This window comes from Hypanus sabinus, chromosome 3 (assembly GCF_030144855.1).
Source record: "Hypanus sabinus isolate sHypSab1 chromosome 3, sHypSab1.hap1, whole genome shotgun sequence".
NCBI lineage: Eukaryota > Metazoa > Chordata > Chondrichthyes > Myliobatiformes > Dasyatidae > Hypanus > Hypanus sabinus.
In genome coordinates, this window is record NC_082708.1 from 78,360,336 (window position 1) to 78,384,885 (window position 24,550).

The following is a 24,550-nucleotide window of genomic DNA, read 5'->3' on the forward strand; positions in this document are numbered from 1 at the left end:
TAATTGCTAATACGGGCCACTCTGAAAGAAGTAATAAATGAAAACAAGGAAGAGGAGAGAACCAAGCAGGAAGGTATCTTAAAATGTTTCAAATAAACAAAATTATAAAATCACATTCCATTTATCATGACGTCAAATCTGGGTTATGAGACAATCACATCCACTTTCAACAGCCCATGTTATCACGAAATCTCAGTTTTTATGATTCTAACAAAAAATTGTGCACAGATCTCTTAATTTTTATCTGGTTTCATTCAAGACAAATGACTTAATTTGAGTCTCAATGGCATCTTACAATACAGAGGGATCTTGTTTAGTAAAAGAGCTCTTCTTCCTCTCCTCCATAGGTAGAAGGAATGATACCTTAGAGCTTGGACTATTTTCATTTCCCAAAGAGTACTGCCTTTAAGTACAAATTTACCTATTTAATTTATTTTATATGTCACAAATGGAATACTGTCTTGGTGGTATGAAGTTCTCACAAGTTAGCAGGATGAAAAGATCACAGGGTTCCCAATTTATACCTGGAGTTTAATAAGAAGACTTCGTACCCAGTATTTCACATTTGTTCTCTTGAAACTGCAAAAACGTATTTTAACACTAGTTTACAAGTACTTTAACTTAGTAGAAGGAAGGTCATCTAATAATAGGTCATATGATAATCCACTTACAGCAGCTCTAAGAGACACAATACTGTGCTGTGAGTGGATTATCATGCTACCCATTGTTAAATGGCTTTCCCACTACTGAGCCAAAGACCCTTCTCCATTCTTATATAAAATATTTAGAATTGCCAAAAGCCGGCACTGTTGCAATACATATCCAAAGAAAATTAAACATATTGGTAAGGTTATCTCTATCAAACAAAAGCCATCTCTGTTAGCTTAGTGCCTTCAGCATATCAAAAATGTGCCATAGGAAGGTTCTCAAAAAATTTTTAACACCCTATAATGGGAAACAATTAGGACACCAAAAAAAGGTTTGCCCAAAAAGTTAGATTTTAAGGTCCATTCATGGTCCACTCTTCTATCATATTCCTTCTTTTTAAGTCTTTTATGTCATCCACTTATCACCTCCATGCTTCTCCCTTCATCACCTCTCCCCCTCCCCCACCCATCTTCGCCCTCATCTGGTTTCACCTATCAACTGACAGCTTGTACTCCATCCCATCCACCCTTCTTCTCGTCCTGGCTTCTCCCCTCCCTTTCCAGTCCTGATGGAGGGTCTTAACCTGAAATGTCGACTGTGTATTCCTCTCCATGGATACTGCCTAACCTGCTGAGTTCCTTCAATATTGTGTGTGTTGCTTTGGGCTTCCAGTATCTGCAGATTTCTTTGTGTTTGGATTTTAAGGCGTGTTTTAAAGGAGGGAAGAAATCTGGGGAAATATGGGAGAGAATTCCAGAGGTTAGGGTGTTGTCTCTGAATGGATTATGATAAATAATATTGTTTACTTGGATTTTCAGAAGGCTTTTGATAAAATACCACACGAGGCTACTAATCAAGGTAAGTGCCCATGGTATTACAGGAAAGATGCTAGCATTGATCGAAGTTTTGATGACTGGCAGGAGAATGGGAATAGGCCTTTTTTGATTGGCTGTCAGTGACTAATGGTGTTCTGCAGGGGCAGTGTTGGGATAGTTTCTTTTCACATAATGATTTGGTTGACAGAATTGATGGCTTTGTGGCCAAGTTTGCAAATTTACGAAAATCAGTGGAGGGGCAGGTAGTGATAAGGAAGCAGGGAGTTTGCAGAAAGATTTAGATTAGGAGAATGGGCAAAGAAGTAGCAGATGGAATAAAGTGTAGAGAAGTATATATGCATTTGGTAGAAGGAATAAAGGTTTTCTAAATGGGAAGAAAATCAGAGTTGCAGAGTGATTCATGAGTCCTCATGCAGGATTCCCTAAAGGTTAACTTGAGTTTGAATTGGTGATAAGGAAAGCAAATATAATGTTCGTATTCATTTTGAGAGAACTAGAATATAAAAGCAAGGATGTAATGCTGAGGCTTTATAAGGCATTGTTCAGAATGGATTTGGAGTATTGTGAGTGGTTTTGGGCCCCTTATCTAAGAAAGGATGTGCTGGCATTGGAGAGACTCCAAAGGAGGTTCACAAGAATGATTCCTGGAATTAAAAGGTTAACATATAACACCTTTGATGGCTCTGGGACTGTACTTACTGGAATTAGAAGAAGGGGGTGGGGGGGGGTATCGCATGAAACCTATTGAATGTTGAATGGCATAGAGTGGATGTGAAGAGGTTGTTTTCTGTAGTGGAGGAGTTGAGGATCAGAAAGCAGAGACTCAGACTAGAGGGATGTCTTTGCCACATATGGGTGTGGAGGCCATGTCATTGGGTATATTTAAAGCAGAGATTGGTAGGTTCTTGATTAGAAAAGGCACCAAAGATTGTGAGGTGGAGGCAGGAGAATGGGGTGGAAAGAGATAATAAATCAGCCATGATGGAATGGCAGAGCAGACTGGATGGGCCAAGTGGCCAAATTATAATTAAATTCAGAAATTAGTGAGTCCCCAGAATTGGGGGCTATAGAAAGATATATGGCTGGGAGCTTTTACAGAAATAGGGAGAACCAGAACTAAAAGTTAAATGCGGGCTAGCAAAAGTCAGCAAGCGCAGCTAATGGGTGAACAAGTTGTGTGTTACAATGCAGTGCCATAGACAATTAGGTATGTATGCAACCAAGTGAGTGTGGTTCTATCATGCATGTTTATGGTGGAGCTGGAAAGTGTGGAGAACCCTGCCAAAGGTTGAGATCTTCATCACAATATGGGGCAAACTCAATTAAACTAACAGTATTGGTAAATAACTTCTTACAATTTCACTGGATGTGAAAATGAATGAGACAGGAGAGCAGGTTATTACAGGCATTTTCTTGAGTTTGTCACCTTCTTGTTTTAGTAGAATATTGTAGCAATGTATTACATACAGAGCTAGAGACAATGACACACAGTCGGTAAGTCGTTTAGAGACTAGTTTATTCAAACTTTGCGGTGCTGGCATTTAATCCCTAGCGCCCACCCTCTCCTGGTGGAAATGACGTCAGAGGTGCATTACCAAAGTCTCTCCCCGCATGCTGGCTATTTGTGAGCCAGTTCGCCTGCGCAGAAAGTGGGTCGCCACATAACCCCCCCCCCCCCCAAGAACCGGCGATACGCCCCCCCAATGTCCACAGTCTGGAGATCAGCCTCTGTTTGGGAGGTCTGCCTCTGCGCCGCGGTGCCTGAACCTCGACCGGCTGCGCCAAGTCCGCATGGGCTGGTTTGAGTCAGTCCACCGTGAAAACCTCCTCTTTCCCCCCAATGTCCAGAACGTACGTGGACCCGTTGTTGTTGATCACCTTGAACGGCCCCGTGTATGGCCGCTGTAGCAGTGCCCGGTGTCCGCCCCTTCGTACAAACACAAACTTACAGTTCTTCAGGTCTTTGGGTACATGGGTCGGTGTCTGTCCATGCTGTGGTCGGTACGGGGGCCAGGTTGCTGAGCCTTTTGTGTAGTCTGTCCAGGACTGCTGCGGGTTCTTCCTTTTGCCCCCTTGGGGCTGGTATGAACTCTCCTGGGACAACCAGGGGTGCGCCGTGCACCAACTCGGCCGACAAGGTGTGCAGATCCTCTTTGGGCGCTGTGCGAATTCCAAGCAGGACCCAGGGAAGCTTGTCCACCCAGTTAGGGCCTCTCAGGTGGGCCATGAGAGCCGACTTCAAGTGACGGTGGAAGCGTTCCACTAGTCTGTTTGACTGTGGGTGGAAGGCAGTCGTGTGGTGTAGCTGCGTTCCCAACAGACTGGCCACAGCTGACCACAGGCTGGAGGTGAACTGGGCGCCTCTGTCAGAGGTAATGTGGGCCGGTACCCCGAAGCGTGCTACCCAGGTTGCAATCAGTGCTCGGGTGCAGGAATCGGCAGATGTGTCGGTGAGCGGGACTGCCTCTGGCCACCTTGTGAACCGGTTTACCATAGTTAGGAGGTACCGCGCTCCTCGTGACACTGGTAGGGGGCCCACAATATCCACATGAATGTGGTCGAACCTCTGGTGGGTGGGTTCGAACTGCTGCGGCGGGGCTTTAGTGTGCTTCTGCACTTTGGCTGCTTGGCACTGCGTGCACGTTCGGCCCATTCGCTGACCTGTTTGCGAAGTCTGTACCACATGAACTTGCTGGAGACCAGCCAGATGGTTGTCCTGATAGAAGGGTGCGCCAAACCGTGTATGGAGTTGAAAACAACGATGGGGCGAGGTTGGCCGGTAGCCACGTCGCACAAGAGGGTCCTCTCACCTGGGCCTACGAGTAAGTCTTGCAGCTGCAAACCCGAGACTGCGGTCCTGTAGCTGGGCATCTCGTCGTCTGCCTGCTGCGCCTCCGCCAGTGCTGTATAGTCCACTCCCAGGGACAGGGCCTGGACAGCTGGTCTGGAGAGTGCGTCTGCCATGACGTTGTCCTTTCCCAAAATATTCTGGATGTCCGTCGTGTACTCAGAGACGTAGGACAGATGTCGCTGCTGGCGAGCCGACCAGGGATCAGACACCTTCGTGAACGCGAAGGTCAACGGTTTGTGGTTCGTGAACGCGGTGAACGGCCTGCCTTCTAATAAGTATCTGAATTGCCAGATACAGTGCCAACAGCTCCCAGTCGAAGGCAGGGTACTTGAGTTCAGGTGGTCGTAGGTGCTTGCTGAAGAATGCCAGGGGTTGCCAATGCCCCTCGTTGAGTTGCTCCAGCACACCACCGACTGCTGTGTCGCATGCGTCCACCGTGAGGGTGGTCAGAACGTCCGTTCTGGGGTGCATCAGCATCGCTGCATCTGCCAAGGCTTCCTTGGCTTTAACAAAAGCTGCCGTGACCTCTTCATCCCAAGTAATGTCCTTGCCTTTACCTGACATCAGGGTGTATAAAGGGCACATGATACGGGCTGCTGAGGTGAGGAAACGGTGGTAGAAGTTCACCATACCAATGAACTACTGTAGTTCATTTGACTATGTTCGGCCGAGCAAAGTGGTGGATCACGTCTACCTTGGCGGGCAGAGGTGTTGCCCCGTCTTTAGTAATCCTGTGGCCCAGGAAGTCGATGGTATCGAGACCAAACTGGCATTTGGCCGGATTGATCGTGAGGCCGAAATCACTCAGGTGGGAGTAGAGTTGGCGGAGGTGGGACAGATGCTCCTGATGACTACTGCTGGGTATGAGGATGTTGTCCAAATAGATGAACGCAAAGTCCAGGTCGCGTCCCACCGCATCCATTAGCCGCTAGAACGTCTGTGCGGCATTCTTCAGGCCGAATGGCATTCGGAGGAATTCGAACAGGCCGAATGGGGTGATGAGTGCTGTTTTGGGGATGTCTTCAGGGTGTACCGGGATTTGATGGTATCCCTGGTCGAGGTCTACTTTGGAAAAGATTCTTGCCCTGTGCAGGTTTGCTGCAAAGTCCTGTATGTGCGGCACGGGGTAGCGGTCTAGAGTTGTAGCCTCGTTCTGTCTGCGGTAGTTGCCGCATGGTCTCCAACCCCGGGCTGCTTTGGGCACCATGTGCAAGGGGGAGGCCCATGGGCTGTTGGACCTCCGTACGATCCCCAATTCCTCCATTCTCTTGAACTCCTCCTTCGCCAGGCGGAGCTTTTCCAGGGGGAGCCTTCGTGCGCGGGCGTGGAGGGGTGGTCCCTGGGTTGGGATGTGGTGCTGAACCCCGTGTCTGGGAATGGCTGCCATGAACTGCAGTGCCAGAATTGATGGAAAGTCCACCAGGATTCTGGTGAATTCGTTGTCCGACAACGTGATGGAGTCCAGGTGTGGGGCCGGCAACTTGGCTTCACCCAGGGAGAAAGTCTGGAATGTCTCGGCATGCACCAGTCTTTTCCCTTGCAAGTCGACCAGCAGGCTGTGAGCTCGCAAGAAGTCCGCCCCCATGAGTGGTTGGGCCACGGTGGCCAGTGTGAAGTCCCACATGAACCGGCTGGCACCGAACTGCAGCTGCACTGTGCGGGTGCCGTAGGTCCATATTGTGCTGCCATTTGTGGCCCTCAGGGTGGGTGTTGGCTTCCTGTTGCGGGTGTCATACCCCGTCGGGGGTAAGACGCTGATTTCCACTCCGGTGTCGGCCAAGAAGCGGCGTCCCAACTGTTTGTCCCAGACGTACAAGAGGCTGTCCTGGTGGCCAGCCGCCATAGCCATTAGCGGCAGCAGGCCCTGGCCCTAGCCCTTGTAGGGCGGGCGACAACAACGGGCTTCTGTGCCCCACCGCTCTGGTAGAAACACCATTGTTCACTGTCCTCCTCACTCCTGCCTCTGTTGTGTGCACCCCACTGCTGGGCCAGGTCTGGTCTGGTCTGCTGTTGGGCACGTGGCCTGGTAATCTGACTGACGGACGCCACGCTCTCCCCTTTGGCTTTCCACAGCACGTCTGCCCGGGCCGCCACCTTCCGGGGATCGCTGAAATCTGCGTCGGCCAGCAGCAGATGTAGGTCCTCGGGCAGTTGCTCTAGGAACGCTTGCTCGAACATGAGGCAGGGCTTGTGTCCATCAGCCAGGGCCAGCATCTCGTTTATTAATGCTGATGGCGGCCTGTCTCCCAATCTGTCCAGGTGAAGCAGGCGGGCACCCCGCTCATGCCGTGAGAGGCCAAAGATCCCAATGAGCAGCACTTTGAATGCTTCATATTTGCCTTCTTCCAGGGGCAACTGTATGAAATCCGCAACCTGGGCGGCCATCTCCTGGTCAAGGGCGCTCCCCACGTGGTAGTAACGTGTGGAATCAGAAGATATCTGCCGAATCTGGAACTGGGCTTCTGCTTGGCTAAACCACACGCGTGGTCGCAGCGTCCAGAAAGTCAGCAGTTTTAGCGAAACTGCGTGAACAGATGAAGAGTCGGTCATCTTTGGTCCAAATCCCGTTTGGACCGTCGGGGTCATCAATGTAGCGATGTACTGCATACAGAGCTAGAGACAACGCCACACAGTCGGTAGGTCGTTTTGAGACTAGTTTATTCAAACTTCGCGGCGCTGGCATTTAATCCTTATCACCTGCCCTCTCCGGGCGGAAATGACATCAGAGGTGCATTACCAAAGTCTGTCCCCGCGCGCTGGCTATTTGTGAGCCGGTTCCCCTGCGCAGAAAGTGGGTCACCACAATATCACAATTCTATCATTGAGGTTCCACTGGTAACTACTCCTGTAACTTAATGCTTATTTCAAAAGTCATCTTCCTTCCCTTTACTCCTACCTTCACCCCTGCTTCCTCTCCTCTACCCCGCCCTCTTTCCTCCTCATCTGATCTTTTCTCCCATCTTTCTCTTTTCTTTTCCTGTATTTCCTCTCTTTTTTTCTTTCTTACTCCCTCATCATCCATTTAATCAGTGAATCACATCTCTCAGCATTCACTGACTTGCCCTTGGAACCTTCTTCCCAGAACCATAACTTACTGGCCCTCCCCCCGAGTACATTTTCCTTCACTTCATTCCCCCTTTGCCTTCTGTTGCCAATTTCCACTTTCCAACTTTGCCTTCCTCCTTTTCTCTTTGCTACTCTTTATCCCTTTCCTCTTTTTTGTCCTCTTTCTCTATTCTTTCTTCCTCTCAAATTTCTCCCTTTTTTTGGCTTATCGTCTTTCTGCTCCCCCCCCATTCTCCACCTCAATACTAATCCAGCCCTCCTCTTCTTTCCTCCACAGATTTCTTACACTTTTGTCTTTACTTTTCCTTATTTATTCCCACTTTCCTCATATCTACTGCCTTCCTCATCCGTTTCTTGTACCCTTCCACTCCTTTGAAGTCAGCAGAACATTCCCTTCTTCCCATTTGCAAAGCATCTTGATCTTTGAAACTCCCTGCTTTAGTTTTACTCCAGTTTTGTTTTTTTGGCATTTTCTCCGCATCATAAGTGCCGCTTTGTTTTCTGTTTTATTCTAGAACATTCCATTCTTTTAAGCATCATTCAGTTTTTCCATCTTTCAGTTTTCCTTGTGCCATCCCACCAACATGATCTTTATTTGCATTCTACCCAGTTTTGATAAATAAATAATGTGAAATCACCTTTATCTTTTCTGCTAATGTAAGTACTAGAGCCATATGTATCTTGTGTGTGTGTGTGTGACCAAAATCAAGCAAAAATATTGCAATTAAGACCTGTTCAGTTCCAATAAAAACCTGATTAATTTAAACTGGCTGACTGGAGAATATGTGCTTTATGGCTTTTCAGTAATATCCTTTTGCTGCAGGCAACACCCCAGGCAAATTCACAATTGAATAAAATTCTACCATAACCGAATACAGTACTTGTAAAAGTTTAGAAACTGCTACATTGCAAAAATTGCGTTCTCTTTTTAAGAGGAAGCAGAAGTAGACCACAAGATTTTGGCTCCTGTATTTCACGACACAACTGCTTTCATTCAGCTAACATCTTTTATGATGTTATTTAATCAATTGTATCGCTAGGTCATTCAATATTCTGTTTTACTTAAGGAAAATGCATTTCTTCCTCTGTATACACATAACTCTCATATTCTGGGCTACGATGTTCAAATATGCGCAGTCATTTTTTTCCTGTCTCATATCCTGCTCAATTTACATGCAAGTGACTTTGCTATTCAACTTAAAATTGATCAGAATTGCAATACAATGTCTTGTATTTTATTGCCCAAGCTGCTATTTGCAGTGTTTTCCTTCATCACTTTATGATCAGCGACACAGATGTAAGCAAAGGCCCAGACATATGACTGGAGGCAAATTTCCCAGCTCAGAAATATAGTTTCAAGTGGTTAATTGATTGTTAATTTTATTTTAACACATTATGCATGAAATGATTATTGAAGTTGATAAACTGCATATATGAGAAAGGAGAAAGGTTTTGAGAAAGAATTCTTAACACAACATGTGGGATATATTTTTTCCCCTGAGATGCTGCCTGACTGGATGAGTTCATCCACTTTTATTTTGTTACACTTACGACAGTGTTCTTGTGGCTAATCCCATTAAATACTAACAATATTAGTAGAAGAGGACTAGTTACATTTTCCATGGGGAATACCATCCCTGTGTTAACCTCTATGCCTAAACAATCAATTTTCTTTTTGTTAGATTAGAATCTTCCTTCAGATTTTGAACTCAGTATGCATTTAACTGTGTCCAACTGGCGACATATTTATTGTTAGGCCTCAAATTAGACTCTCACATGAATTAGTATAAATTTACATTGTTCAATTATTTTTCATTCCTAATTAATTTTAATATGAACCAAAACTATTACTAATCATAGCAAAACATGTTACTTGATCTGTGATCTGAGTTGTGCTTCTTCCATAGTGATTGTTGATTTAATACTTAATTAAACTGCTTGGACTTCTGCATTACAGCCAGTGTTAATACGCTTATTTAGTCTACACTGCCAATGTTCCAGTCAGATGTCTTGTTGCCTATATTATCAAACAAGTCAGTCAAACTGAAGCAACAGAAGTGATTAATCTCACAATTACTGTTCTCTTCATGGTGTTGACATGATGGCAGATGTTCTAGGAAACTCCTGTGGGGAATGGTGCAGACAAAGGCCAACAGTCATATTGTAAAATGTAAACATTCTATGAACCATTGCAAGGTTCAGATTTTTTTTTACTGCCATTAAATCAATTCCTGGAATTTGAAATAGTCCACCTAATGGATCTACCAATCATAAAAAGAATACAAATGTTTTTGCTGTCAGCGAGAACACTTTGGAGACAATGACAAAAAGTTATTAGGCTGTATTTTGCCAGATAAATGGGTATTTCTGTGAATTATCTAAATCATTCAAAACCACCCATTTGAACAAAAAATTTTCAACATTTTCAACCTTGGCAACAATTTTGATAGAACTTGTTCCAACAAGTTTTGTACAATGCTGTAAATTGCACTAATCCACACATATCAACAGGGGGAACGGTGCACTGCAATGTAGACTGTATATCCAGTAATGCTGTATTTGTCTCATGGGAAAAGAATCAATTATCAATAAAATCTAGAAGTGGAAAGACAGTTGCTCTTTCAACATGATCTGGTATAAGTTCTTAGTACTGATTTTTTTTATGCTGGCACATGCTATGCAAAGTGCTTTAAGTAAAATTGGACAGAGGTTAGGAATTTTAGTAAGCTGCACACAACAAAGACGAACAAACCATCAATGACCAAAATAGAACAAATTGTGCAAATACAAATAAAGAAAAATTAATATAATAAATTGATAAGTAATAAATATCAAAAACATGAAGTGTAGAATTCTTAAAAGTAAGTCCATGGGTTGTGGAACCAGTTCAGTGTTGGGATGAGTGAAGTTATCCTCTCTGGTTCAAATACCTGATAGTTGAGGGGTAATAACTTTTCCTGAACCTGGTGGTGTGGGAATTGAGGTTTCTGTACCACCTTTCTTATGGCATCAGCGAGAAGGGAACATGGCCTGGATGGTGGGTGTTGCTTTCCTGCAACAGTGCTCCTTGTACATGTGCTCAGTGGTGGGGGTGGGTGGTTACTCATGGACTGTATCCACACTACTTTTTGTAGGCTTTTCCATTCAAGGGCATTGGTGTTTCCATACCAGGCCGTGATACAACCAGTATGTATACTCTCCACCGTGCATCTATAGAAGTTTGTCAGTTTTAGATAACATGCTGAATCATTGCAAACTTCTGTGAAAGTAGAGGTGCTGCCATGCCTTCTTTGTAACAGCACCTATACGCGGGACACAGGACTGATTGACTGAAATGATAATTGTGAGGAACTTAACTCTCTCTACCTCTGATGAGAACTGGACCATGGGCCTCTGGTCTCTTCCTACTGTAGTCAGTAATGAGCTCTTTGGTTTTGCTGATATTGAGCGAGAGGTTGTTGTGGTGCCACTCAACCAGATTTTTAATCTCCCTCCTGTGTGCTGATTTGACACCACCTTTGATTCAACAAACAGTGTTCTTGTTGGCAAAATTGAATATGGCACTGCAGCTCTGCTCAGCTTCACAGTGATAAGTATAAAGTGATTAGAGAAGTGGGCTAAGCACAAACCATTGTGGTGCACTTGTGTTTATTGATGTACATTGTGAAATAAGCCCTGGCCGTTTGAACCATGCCACTCAGCAGTCCCCCGATTTTAATTTACCATGACCAATTAAACTACAGTCTTTGGACTGTAGGAGGAGACCAGAGGAAACCCACACGGTCACGGGGAGAACATATAAACTCCCTAAAGGCAACGGTGGAAGAAATGCTATTGCCAATCTGAACTGACTGGATTCTGCAAGTGAAGAAATCGAGGATAAAATTGAGACCCAGATCATGGAGCTTGTTGATTAGTTTTGAGGGGAGGATGTTTTATGCTGATTCATTGCCACTTTTGATTTGGCCAACAACAACAAATGTGTGGCTCTGACTGTTATGCCTTTGGTTATGATGACTTCAGGATATTAATGATGGGAAATGGGTAATGATGATGCTAAATATCCAGAATATTCAGCAATCTTAGACATTTTTGTTGGAGATGACTATTGCCTGACACTTACATAACTTAAATATTTCTTGTTTATAAACCCAAGTCTTGTTGCATATAGAGCAGAACTGTTTCATTGTTTCAGAGTTGGCTGCTGAATTATACATGGTGTAATCATTAGCAAGGATTCTTATTGCTGACACAATTCAAAGGAAGGGCATTGTTGAAGATAATTAGACCAAGTACCCTGCCTTGAAAAAATGGGCTGTGCTCGAGGGCTAAAACTTCTGGCTTCCAGCTGTTTTTACACTTGGTTTGGCTTTCTCTCAGTGGCGGTATTTTTGCTTTAAAGGTGACTTCTCCATATTTTTTTTCATGCCCAACTCGTTTGCTATCTTGTTACTAGAGCGGCTATGGCATTTTGCCTTTGTAATTGAGTTATTTCATTCATGTTTGGACTGTGCTGAAGTGAGGATAGAATCAAGTGATATACTGGAACTAATCCAAGCCTTAATGAACATTGCCAATGAGTAGGCATCCCTTGATAGTATTATTATCAACAACTTCCAGAACCAGAAGCCCTAGATGAATCATGAGATCCATAATCTGATGAGGGTCATTCAGGTCTGGTGACCAAATAAAATACAAGAGGTTCAGGTACAACCTCTGGAATGCCATCTCACATATGAAATGGCAATTCCGCACCAAACTTGACTTGCTGAAAGATGCTCAACAGTTGTGGCTGCGCTTGAATGCTATCACCCCTTATAAAGTAAAACTAACAGTCAAAGTCAGTTTTCTTATAAAAGTATATATACCACCATATACACAAAGTACACTGCAGATGCTGTGGTCAAATCAACACAAACAAACAAGCTGGTGGAGCTCTGCAGTTCGGGCAGCATCTGTTGAATTGAGCAGTCAACGTTTTGGGCCAAGACCCTTCGTCAGGACTGAAGAAGGAGGGGGTAGGGGGGACGGTGCCAGGTGAAAAACAATCAGAGGAAAGATCAAGGGGTGGGGGAGGGGAAGCAGGGAGGGAATAGGCAGGAGAGGTGAAGAAAGAATCTAAGGGGAAAGCACTATGGGTAGTAGAAGGCAGAATCATGAAAGAGGTGATAGGCAGCTGGAAGAGGAGGCAGAGTGAAAGTTGGATGGGGGAAGGGAGAGGAGGGAATTAACAGAAGTTGGAGAATTCAATGTTCATACCAAGGGGCTGGAGACTACCCAGACGGTATATGAGGTGTTGCTCCTCTAACCTAAGTTTGGCCTCATCGTCACAGTAGAGGAGGCCATGTATGGACATATCCAAATGGGAATGTGAAGCAGAGTAGAAATGGGTGGCAACCGGGAGATCCTGTCTGTTGTGGCGGATGGAGCGGAGGTGCTCGATGAAGCGGTCCCCCAATCTGCGTTGGGTCTGGCTGATGTAGAGGAGGCCGCACTGGGAACAACGGATGCAGTAGATGATTCCAAAAGACTCACAAGTGAAGTGTTACCTCACCTGGAAGGACTGTTTAGGGCCCTGAATGGGGGTAAGAGAAGAGGTATAGGGACAGGTGTAGCACTTACACTTGCAGGGATACCGTGTGGACCAGGCAGTCGTGGAAGGAATGATCCCTGTGAAAAGCGGATAGGGGTAGAGAGGGAAAGATGTCCTTAGTGGTGGGGTCCTGTTGAAGGTGGCAGAAGTTGCAGAGGATAATATGCTGGATCCAGAGGCTGGTGGGGTGGCAGGTGAGGACAAGGGGAATACTGTTCCTGTTGTGGTGATGGGAGGATGGGGTGAGGGCCGAAGTGCGGGAAATGGTGGAGATGTGGGTGAGGGCATCATTGATGATGGCAGAAGGGAAACCACGATTCTTAAAGAAAGATGACATTTGAGATGTCCTGGAATGGAAAGCTTCATCCTGGGAGTAGATGCGGCAAAGACGTGGGAACTGGGAATAGAGAATAGCATGTTTACATTTGGCAGGGTGGGAAGAGGTATAGTTGAGGTAGTTATGAGAGTCCCTGCTTCCCCTCCCCACCCCTTGATCTTTCCTCTGATTGGTTTTTCACCTGGCACCTTCCCCCCTCCCCTCACCTTCTTTATAGGGCCCCTGCCCCTCCTTCTTCAGTCCTGACGAAGGGTCTCGGCCCGAAACGTTGACTGCTCGTTTCAACGGATGCTGCCCGACCTGCTGAGTTCCTCCAGGTTGTTTGTGCGTGTTGATGATTCCACCATATACAACTCTGAGATTTATTTTCTTGTGGGCATACTCAGCAAATTATAGAGTAGTAACTATAAAAGGGTCAATGAAAGATCAACCAGAGTGCAGAAGACAAAAAACTGCACTTTTTTTGTGCACTTTACGCAGTCCTGTGTAGGTCTGTAGTTTAGTGTAGCTTTCTCTGTGTTGTTTTTTACGTAGTTCAGTCTAGTTTTTGTACTGTGTCATGTAACACCATGGTCCTGAAAAATGTTGTCTAATTTTTACTATGTGTACCAGCAGTTATGGTCGAAATGACAATAAAAGTGACTTGACTTGAAACTGCAAGTGCAAATATAAAATAGCAATATATAATGAGAACATGAGATAAAGAATCCTTAAAATGAGAAAATTGGTTGTAGGAACATTTCAGTGAAGGGGCAAGTGAGTGTAGTTATCCTCTTTTATTCAAGAGCCTGATGATTGGGAGGGACTTAACTGTGATGTACTGGGCCAAGCGACAGGGAACAACAGGTTTTGCTCCCAGATGAGCTCAATTCCTTTCATGATTACTTTGACTGTCAATACATGGAGGCACCTCCATGAACTCTACATCACCTCCCCACCACCCCCCACCCAGTGATTTTAGTCTGTGTGGCAAGTGTGAGTGCATCCTTCAGGAAGATGAACCCACAGCAAGTATCCTGCCCAGATGGGATATCTGGCCGAATACTAAAGACCTGTGGTGATCAATTGGCTAAAGCGTTCACTCATATCTTTAACCTCTTGCTTTGGCAACTGAGGTACACCAGATGTTTCAAGCAGGCTTCAATTATACCAGTGTCTAAGGAGGACATGGTAACCTGCCCCAATGACTATCATCCAGTAGCACCTACATCTACTGTGATGAAGTTCTTTGAGAGGTTGGTGGTGAAGCATTTCAACTTATATCTGAGAAGCAACTTGTACCCTTTCCAATTTGCCTACCATTACAAGTCAACAGCAGGTGCCATTTCGTTGGCTCCTTATTCAACTCTGGAATAGCTGGACAGTGATGATGCATACATCAGGACGTTCTTCATTGACGACAGTTAACCCCTTGTGGCTATTAATTAGCTCCATAATCTCAGCCTCAATACTTCCTTGTGCAACTGGACCCTCAATTGCCTCAGTTGCAGACTCCAGTCAGTTCAGATTGGCAACAGCATTTGCTCCTGTTACGAATGTGCCACAACTCTGAGGGGCTGAAGGGTACAAAGTAGACCCCTCCTTTGTGAGAATCACAAGATCGCTATTAATTCGGGTCTGGGACCCAGGAAATGAGAGAGAGACATCCAGAATACACAGTGCTTAGAATGTGTCCTGGCCTCAGCGAAACAAAACCACGGATAACGACCATTGTCTCTTGGAGACGGAATTGTGTATTGAGTACTGTACTATTCATTGAAGCCCTCAGGGAATGACCAGAGGACTGGTTGAGGGATTGCATTATGCCAACCTGATTGACATCTGAGACCCCGTGAGTAAGGATAAAAGAGGGTCTGGGGAACAATCCCTTTAGACACACCAGGAGAAACGTATGAGACCGGTGGGGGCTTGTGTGTGTGTCCATCCTTGCCCGGATGACAAGTCCTTCACGGAATGGCCTTGCTAAAGGACGAATATGGATCAAGAGCAGATAAAGAAAAGCTGGCAAGTTTCTATTCTCAAAACCTCTCTCTCTCTCCAACAATTGGAAACCCAGTGGTCCCCAAAGGCTGAAGCCTGAATGAACTTTTATATTTCCATCGGACAATACATTATCCCCTAGACCAGGGGTCAGCAACCTTTACCACTGAAAGAGCCATTTGGACCCGTTTCCCACAGAAAAGGAAACACTGGGAGCCACAAAACCCGTTTGACATTTAAAATGAAATAACACTGCATACAACGTTTTTTTTTGCCTTTATGCTATGTATAAACAAACTTTAATGTGTTGCATTTATGAAATCGATGAACTCCTGCAGAGAAAACGAAATTGCATTTCTGCATGCAACAAAAAAATTTTGAACTCCGAAAAAAAGACGTTGGGTTGAAGGTTATTTTTAAGTAAAATACTCAATGTCTATTTGAGTCCTTCTTGTATTTATGAAAAACGCTGAACTTAATTTTCCGCCAGCAGCAAACCAAAAATAACGTCAGCCAGCTGTCAACCTGAAAAATAAAAGGACTATTTCACTGAACAATGAAAAAATATGAATATACGTAAAATAATAGGCAATTAAAATATTTATCATACTTGGTTAATGGGATTTCTGCTCCTGGACCTCAGCGCACAGCGTCTGCACATCAGGGCTGTATGACGTCACCTTCATCTTTACACAGGATTGCAAGCTGTCATCTGTGAGGCGTGCGTGATGTTTGTTTTTAATAAAGTTCATGTTGGAGAACACCTGCTCACATACATATGTGGATCCAAAGATCGACAGGACTCCAAGCGCATACTTTTTAATGTTTACATAAATGTCGGGGATAGCATTCCATGTTTCGAACACAAGTTTGTCCGGTTTTAGGAGGTTTTCAATATCACTCCATTTGTGATTCTGAGCAAGAACGGCCTTCTGACGGGCAACATCTTCAAGGTCTGCTGTCAAGCGCCTAAACCCATATGTCTTTGTCGGCAATGTCAGCCAGTTCCATCTCAAGATCAGGTTGACTCACACCTGCCAATGCAGTCGTATTCAGTAGAGATGGATCGATGCTTAGGGGAGTGACCGGGAAGGATAGTGTGTTTTTTCCTCTCTGAACTCACAGAAGCGTTTCCCAAACGATGTTTGCATTGCGATGATTGCAGAATGTAAATACTCCGAATTTATCATGTCGTGACCTTGTTTTAACTCTCTCAAATTGGGGAAGTGAGACAATGTGCCTTTCTGTAAATCTCTGGCAAGCACTGTCAACTTGTGCTCGAATGCCAAAACATCCTCCAATATGTGTTGGGCTGTACGTCCTTTCCCCTGAAGAGCTGTGTTCAGCGTGTTCAGGTGCGCTGTCATGTCTACCATGAAGTGTAGCTTTTCCAGCCACTCTGGCTGTTCCAGCTCAGGAAAGGTGAGCCCTTTGCTGCCCAGGAAAGTTTTCACTTCTTCCAGACAGGCGACAAAGCGTTTCAGCACCTCCCCTCTGGACAGCCACCGGACTTTGTTGTGCAGCGGGAGATCAGAATATGCGCTTTCCAGCTCGTCCAGTAACAAACGGAATTGACGGTGATTTAAACTTTTTGCCATTATTTTATTGACAATTTGAATGACAACATCCATTACTTCTGTGCATTTCGGAGGAAATGTTTGAGCGCACAGTGCCTCTTGGTGCAAGATGCAGTGAAAAGTCAGCAACTTTCTGTCCAGCGACTTCTGCAGTAAAGCCACAAATCCCTTGTGCGCTCCTGTCATACCCATCAGTAGCTACTGACACCAGGTGGGTGGTCTTTATTCCTTTGGCTCTTAAACAATTCAAGACAGCCTCACAGATGTCCTCCCCCCGTGTTTGGTCTTTTAGAGGTATCAACTCAATCAGTTTTTCCTGTGGCCCGGCAGAGTTTACATACCGGCAGAACAGCGCTATTTGTTCAATATCACCTTTGTCTTTAGACTCGTCACAGGCAATCGAGTAGGCCACAGCTGAATTGATGTTTTTAATTTGCTGTCTTGTGATGTCTTCTGCCATTTTTATGGTTCTGTCTTTGACAGTCTTTGCAGAGAGGGGCATATCCCTGATTTTCTGCACAATTTCACTCTTGTTTTTAAAGTCCGTGAATAGATGTTCTGAAATCTTAATGAAAGATTCTTTTATATATTCACCATCTGTAAACTGCTTCCCGTGCCTGACTATTTCCTGAGCGGCAACATAACTAGTGTATGTAGTTGATTTTCCAGACTTCATCCACTTTTTGAAATGATTTTTGCTCAGATCAACCTTCCGCATCAGTTCCGAAAAGGCTTTATTTCTCTCATCTCCATCCGGATATTTTTGAGCAAAGGCTGCGTGTTTATTCTGGAAATGTCTTGCGACATTTGACTTTTTGTTGTTTGCTAGTTTCTCATTGCATACTAAACATACCGGTAAACCAGTCTCGTCAACTGTGAAAGCAAATGAATCTGTCCACTTATCATTAAACGTTCTGTTTTCTTCAGTCACTTTTCTTTTTTTAGAATTCTCCTTAGTTAGCCTACCTTGGATCGAAAAATTAAAGAAATCGCGCACTGGCGGGTGTCAGGCATTGGCAGTGGTGACGTATATTAATAGCGATAAAAACACGTTGTAGCGGTGTGCTACACGCAGTCGGTAAACTGCTGTCAAAGATAACTTTATTCGAACTAAACAGCCTTGCTTTTAAGCCTCCCTTAACCCGCCCCCCCATGGGTGCGGATGCTCCAAAAGACACGTACTCACAAACCCCTGTAGGCTATCTCCCTTAGCCTGAACGCTGGCTAATTGTGAGCGGTTCGGATGTGCCAGGAAATGGGTCGCCACAACGTTTTATTTAGATTGTACAAGATCACCATAATCTTCAAATTTAGAATTATATTTCAAAAACTAACAAACTAACATAAAATACATTTTAATTAAATACTCACCATTTATTTTCCAAAGCCACAGGGAGCCGCAGTACAGAGATGAAAGAGCCGTATGCGGCTCCGGAGCCGCGGGTTGCCGACCCCCGCCCTAGACAATGATAGAGCTTATTTTTTATTGATTATTATTATATCCGCACTTTTAGATTTAGTATTGATGACGTATATTATCTGTATGTTTGCATTGATATTATTTTTGTGTATTTTTACTAATAAATACTGTTAAAAATAGTACCATCAGACTTCAGCGGACCTCTCTATCTTTGTTGGTAAGTGACCCAGTTATGAGGTTCGTAACACTTCACATTCTCCATCAGTACTGGTGCACCACAAGCAATGATTTGTAATGATCAGCGTGCTCAGAAGTCTTGTGTGCTGCAGTTTTTTGCCCAATGACAACATGTATACACTGAATAATTTCTTCAATAACAACAGTATAAATAAGTCAGTTCTAAAATATGCAGACAAATTATCGCAAGCTCCATGTTATCAACACCATCCACATCAGAAACCAGAAAATGAAACATGATTATGTATGATGGTAAAATATACTTAATATGCCCATGAGTAGAGGGTGACAACCTTTTGTGCACAGTTTAAATTCCTTTGTGCATAAGTAGCAAACAAGGTAAGCGCACACAGACGCACACACCTTAGTGGGAACATTGACCACAAGGTTATGTGCTTATTCCCCTGCTCTACTCGCTTTGCATTTATGAATCTTGCAACAATATAACTGCTGCACCAGAGTGATGAGAGAGGAGGCGGTGCACAGTTCCGTGAGCGAAGTTTAAAAGGGGAAAGCTTTGTGGGACCTCGGCTACAACTGACACATCAATCATGAGCTAAGAGAGCGACAAGAGAGGAGGCATTGACATTGGTTTGAAAAAAAGAGGAGGTCCTCCTGAAGAGAGAATTCAGGAAGTTGTGGGGGGGGGGGGGTGGTGTGGAAGTTGAAAAGCAAGACCTCCAGGGTAGTAATCTCAGCACTACTGCCTGTGGCACGTGCTAATGCGCTGAAGAATAGCAGGCTTATTAATGCGTGGCTGAGAGACAGGTGGTAGGTGGTAGATATTGGGGCTTCTTCTGGGGGAAGAATTTCATGTACAAAAAGGATGAGTTAAACCTGAACCCAAAGGGGTTCAATATCCTAGCAGGCAGGTTTAATAGAGCTGTTAGGGAGGGTTTAAACCAATTTGGCATGGGACGGGAATTAGAGTGATAGAGCTGAGGAAGGGGGAAACAGAAATAAATCAAAGATAGCGTGCAACAGCGATGATAGAAAGGACAGACAAGAGATGAGGCATAATCACAGCCAGTAGGATGATTTACAAGGCAATAGAGGTGTGGTGCAGTTAAAATAGAAAGTAACAAATGCTGGACTGGAAGTGTTATATTTGAATGCACACAGCATAAGAACTAAAATGGATGATCTTGAAATTCAGCTACTGATTGACAAGTATGATGTTGTGGCCATCTCTCAAACTTGGCGAAAGGATGGCTGCCGTTGAGAGCTGAACATCCAAGGATATACGATGTATCGGAAAAATAGGTTAATAGGCAGGAGGGGTGGTGTGGCCCTGTGGATAAGAAATAATATCAAATCATTAGAAAGGGATGACATAGGATTGGAAGGAATAAAGTCTCTATGGATTGAATTAAGAATTGGCAAGGGTAAAAGGACCCTAATGGCAGTTGTATACAGGCCTCCAAACAGAAGCTGGGATGTGGATTACAAATTACAGCAGGAGATAGAAAAGGCGTGTCAGAAGGGTAATGTCATGATAATTGTTGGGGATCTTAACATGAAAGTGGATTGGGAAAACCAGGCCAGTACTGGCCCTCAAGAGAGAGAATTTGTAGAATGCCTATGTGATGGCTTTTTAGAACAGCTTGTTGTTGAATCCACTAGGGGATCGGCTATGCTGGATTGGGTGTTGTGCAATGATCTGGAGGTGTTAAGATTAAGGAACCTGTAGGGGGAACAGAGATCACAATATGATCGAGTTTACTTTGAAATTTGAGAAGGAGAAACTGAATTCCAATGTGTTGGTATTTCAGTGGAAAAAAGGAAATTACAATGGCATGAGAGGGGAACTCGCCAAGGTTGACTGGAAAGTGACTCTAGCAGGAAGGACAGCAGAGCAGAAATGGCTGGAATTTCTGTGAAAACTGAGGGGAAGTGCAAGACAGATATATTCCAAATTAGAAGAAATTTTCAAATGGAAGAAGGATCCAAGTGAAGTCAGAGCCAAAGTAAAAGCAAAAGAGAGGAGATACAAGGAAGTTAAAGCTAGTGGGAAGATAGAGGATTGGGAAGCTTTTAAAAACTTGCAGAGGGAAACTAAGAGGTCATTAGGAAGGAAAAGATGAATTATGAAAGGAAGCTGGTGACTAATATCAAAGGAGATACTAAAAGCTTTTTTAAGTATATAAAGGGTAAAAGAGGATCGAGGGTTGATATTGGACCAATAAAAAATGATGCTGGAGATATTGTAACGAGAAATGCAGAGATGGCAGAAGAACTGAATGTTTATTTTGCATCAGTCTTCACAGTGGAAGATATCTGCAGTATACCGGACATTCAAGAGTGTCCAGGGAAGTGAAGTATGTGCAGTGAAAATTATCACTGAGAAAGTGCTCAGGAAGCTTAATGGTCTGAGGATGTATAAATCTCCTTGACCTGATGGAATGCACCCCTGGATACTGAAGGAAGTAGCAGGAGAGATTGCAGAGGAATTAACAATGATCTTTCAAGAATCAATAGATTCTGGCATTGTACCGGACAACTGGAAAATTGCAAATTTTTAAGAAGGGTGGGAGGCAGCAGAAAGAATACTATAGACCTGTTAACCTGACATCAGTGGTTGGGAAATTGTTGGAATCGATTGTTAGAGGTGAGATTTTGGAGAACCTGGAGGCACATGACAAGATAGAACTAAGCCAGCCAGCATGGTTTCCTGAAAAGAAAATCCTGCCAGACTAACCTACTGCAATTTTTGAGGAAATCAGGAGGCTAGACAAAGGAGATGCAGTAGATGTGATGTACTTGGATTTTCAGGAGGCCTTTTACAAGGTGCCGCAATGAGGCTGCTTAGCAAGATAAGAGTCCATGGAATTATAGGGAAGTTACTAGCGTGGGTGGAGCAATGGCTGATCGGCAGAAAACAGAGAGTGGGATTAAAAGGATCCTACTCTGGCTGGCTGCCTGTTACCAGTGGAGTTCCACACGGTTTGGTGTTGAGACTGCTGCTTTTTACGATGTATGTCAATGATTTGGACTGTGGGATTAATGGATTGGTGGCTAAATTTGCCAGTGATGCTAAAATAGGTGGAGGAGTGGTTAGTGTTGAGGACACAGCGAGCCTGCAGGGAGACTTAGATAGTTTAGGGGAATAGGCAAAGAAGTGGCAAATAAAATACAATGTTGGAAAGTGTTAGGTCATGCACTTTGGTGGAAGAAATAAACGAGCAGTCTATTTAGATGGGGATAGAATTCAAACTGCAGAAATGCAAAGAAATTTGGGAGTCCTTGTGCAGGATACCCTAACGATTAATCTCCAGGCTGAGTCAGTGGTGCAGAAGGCAAATGTAATGTTGGCATTCATTTCTAGAGATATAGAATATAAGAGCGGGGATGTGATGTTGAGGCTCTCTAAGGCACTCATGAGTCCATACTTGGAGTATTGTGTGCAGTTTTGAGCTCCTTATTTTAGAAAGGATATTCTGACAATGGAAGGAGTTCAGCGAAGATTCACAAGAATGATTCCAGGAATGAAAGGGTTACTGTATGAGGAATGTCTGGCAGCTCTTTGGCTGTATTCTCTGGAGTTCAAAAGAATGAGGGTGGATCTCATTGAAACTTTCCAAATGTTATAAGGCCTGAAATGATTAGATATGGCAACGTTATTTCCCATGGTAGGGGAGTCTAGGACAAGAGGGCACGACATCAGGATTGAAGGACGTTGATTTAGAATAGAGATACGGAGAAATCACTTTAGTCAGAGGGTGGCAAATCTGTGGAATTTTTTGCCACAAGTGGCTGTGGAGGCCAAGTCATTGGGTGCATTTAAGGCAGAGATAGATAGGTTCTTGACTAGCTGGGGGATCAAAGTGTATGGGGAGAAAGCAGAGGAGTGGGGATGACTGGAAGAATTGGATCAACCCATGATTGAATGGCAGAGCAGATTTGATGGACCAAATGGCCTATTTCTGCTCCTGTACCTTATGGGCTTATGGAATGTGAGGCTAAGTACTGCTCCAGTGCCATATTTTCATTTGCTACCAATACTACTGATTATTGACTCCAGGAGGAGGAACCCAGATGTCAGTGAGTCAGTCCTTATTGGGGGAGCAGAGGTGGAGAGAGTCTATGGTGTTATCATCTTAGAGGATCTGTCCTGGGTCCAGGATGCAAGTGCCATTAGAAAGGAAGTGCTGCAGTGCCTCTACTTTCTTAGAAGTTTACAGAGATTCAGTGTGTCTCAGACCACCAGTTTCAAGCAGTTATCATCATTGGGCTCTTGCAACAGAGAGGATAACTTCACTCACCCCATCAGAACTGAACACAACCTGTGGACTCGTTTTCAAAGGCTTCATCTCATGTTCCCCATATTTATTGTTTTTTTTCAATTTGTATTTGCACAGTTTGTTGTCTTCTGCGCACTGATTATCTGTCCATCTTGTTAGGTATAGTCTTCTATTGATTCTATTGTGTTTCTTTGTATTTGCTTTGAATGCCTGCAAGAAAATGAATTGCAGTTTTGTATATGTGACGCATATGTACTTTTGTAATAGATTTACTCTGGTTAAAGGGAATGAGGAAACAAATCACCAGTAAGTTTCAAATAATCCATCCAAGAGGTCAGTGTGGACATAGTGGAGGATTACAAATACCTGGGGATATGAATTGATAATAAACTGAACTGGTCAAAGAACACTGAGGCTGTCTACAAGAAGGATCAGAGCCGTCTCTATTTCCTGAGGAGACTGAGGTCCTTTAACATCTGCCGGATGATGCTGAGGATGTTCTACGAGGCTGTGGTGGCCAGTGCTATCATGTTTGCTGTTGTGTGCTGGGGCAGCAGGCTGAGGGTAGCAGACACCAACTGTGCTGTCTTTACGACAGTTATTTAGTTTATAATATTTTCGCTTAGTAATTCATTCAATAGTATTTTCTAGTTAGAATTAGAAGTGTTTAAAGTATATTCATTGCATGTAAAATATATCGGCATGCGATGACGTCACATCCGGTTTCGCCGCGTCTTGTGGGAAAATACCGGTTTGAAATTAGCGCGAGGGTGGGGGCTTACCACGAGGCTCACCTGAGCAGAAGTTGTTTTGCAGGCATGAGAAATCACAGTGAGAGCAACGCTGTAAGTTAATAGATAATCGATATATTGAACTAAGATGTTAATGCCGATCCTGTTAGAAGTAACGACGGTAGATAATGTTTATGCTTTCGTTAGTTAAAGAGTCGCGGATAGTTTGCATGGAAGTGTATTTAAAGTAGTCAATGGAGCAGGTAAACTCTCCCTGTATACTGCACCTTAGTGTAATGTAGTTATAGTCACCTTTGCAAGTATTTACACTTGAAATGTGATATTAAGGAAGGAACAAATACTGTATCAATCTTGTATTGTTTTATCAACAGTTTTCACCATATGTTAATGTGAAGAGTGAACAGTAAATGGTTAATCTTACTGCGATCTGGTTCTTATTAACTGGTTTATCTCGACGTTAAATTTGGCGTTCGTGACACGCGAAGGAGAACGTTACAGTGAAAAAGCGGCATTATCAGGTGTTTCAAGTGCTGCAATGTCAGCTCAATCCAGCATCAAGTCGACGCCGCCCTGCGACAAGGGCAGTAAACCGACATCAAGTAAGCCCACCCGGGCGTTATCAGGTGTTCCAAGTGCTGCAATGTCAGCTCGATCCGGGATCAAGTCGATGGCGCCCAGCGACAAGGGCAGTAGAACGACATCAAGTAAGTCCACACAGGCAAGAGCCAAGGCAGAAGCCGCCAAGGTGCGACTGCGTTACGCCAGACAAGAAGCAGTTTTGAAAATGAAACAGGCCACCAGAGAAGCCGAAATCCAGAAAGAAAAGGCTGCCAGAAAAGCCGAAATCCAGAAAGAAAAGGCTGCCAGAGAAGCCGAAAGGGCCACCAGACAAAGAGCAGAGGCCGCCAGAGAAGCCGAAACCCAGTTGGAATGGGCCGCCAGAGAAGCCGAAACCCAGAAGGAATGGGCCGCCAGAGAAGCCGAAACCCAGAAGGAATGGGACACCCGAGAA

At 44.2% G+C, this 24,550-nt stretch overlaps 1 protein-coding gene across 1 annotated transcript in view; it reads left to right on the forward strand.

Annotated features, from left to right (window-relative positions):
- The window catches only part of LOC132391478 (protein diaphanous homolog 3-like), a 583,252-nt gene that overhangs the window by 343,871 nt on the left and 214,831 nt on the right, over positions 1-24,550 (forward strand). The window lies entirely within an intron of this gene.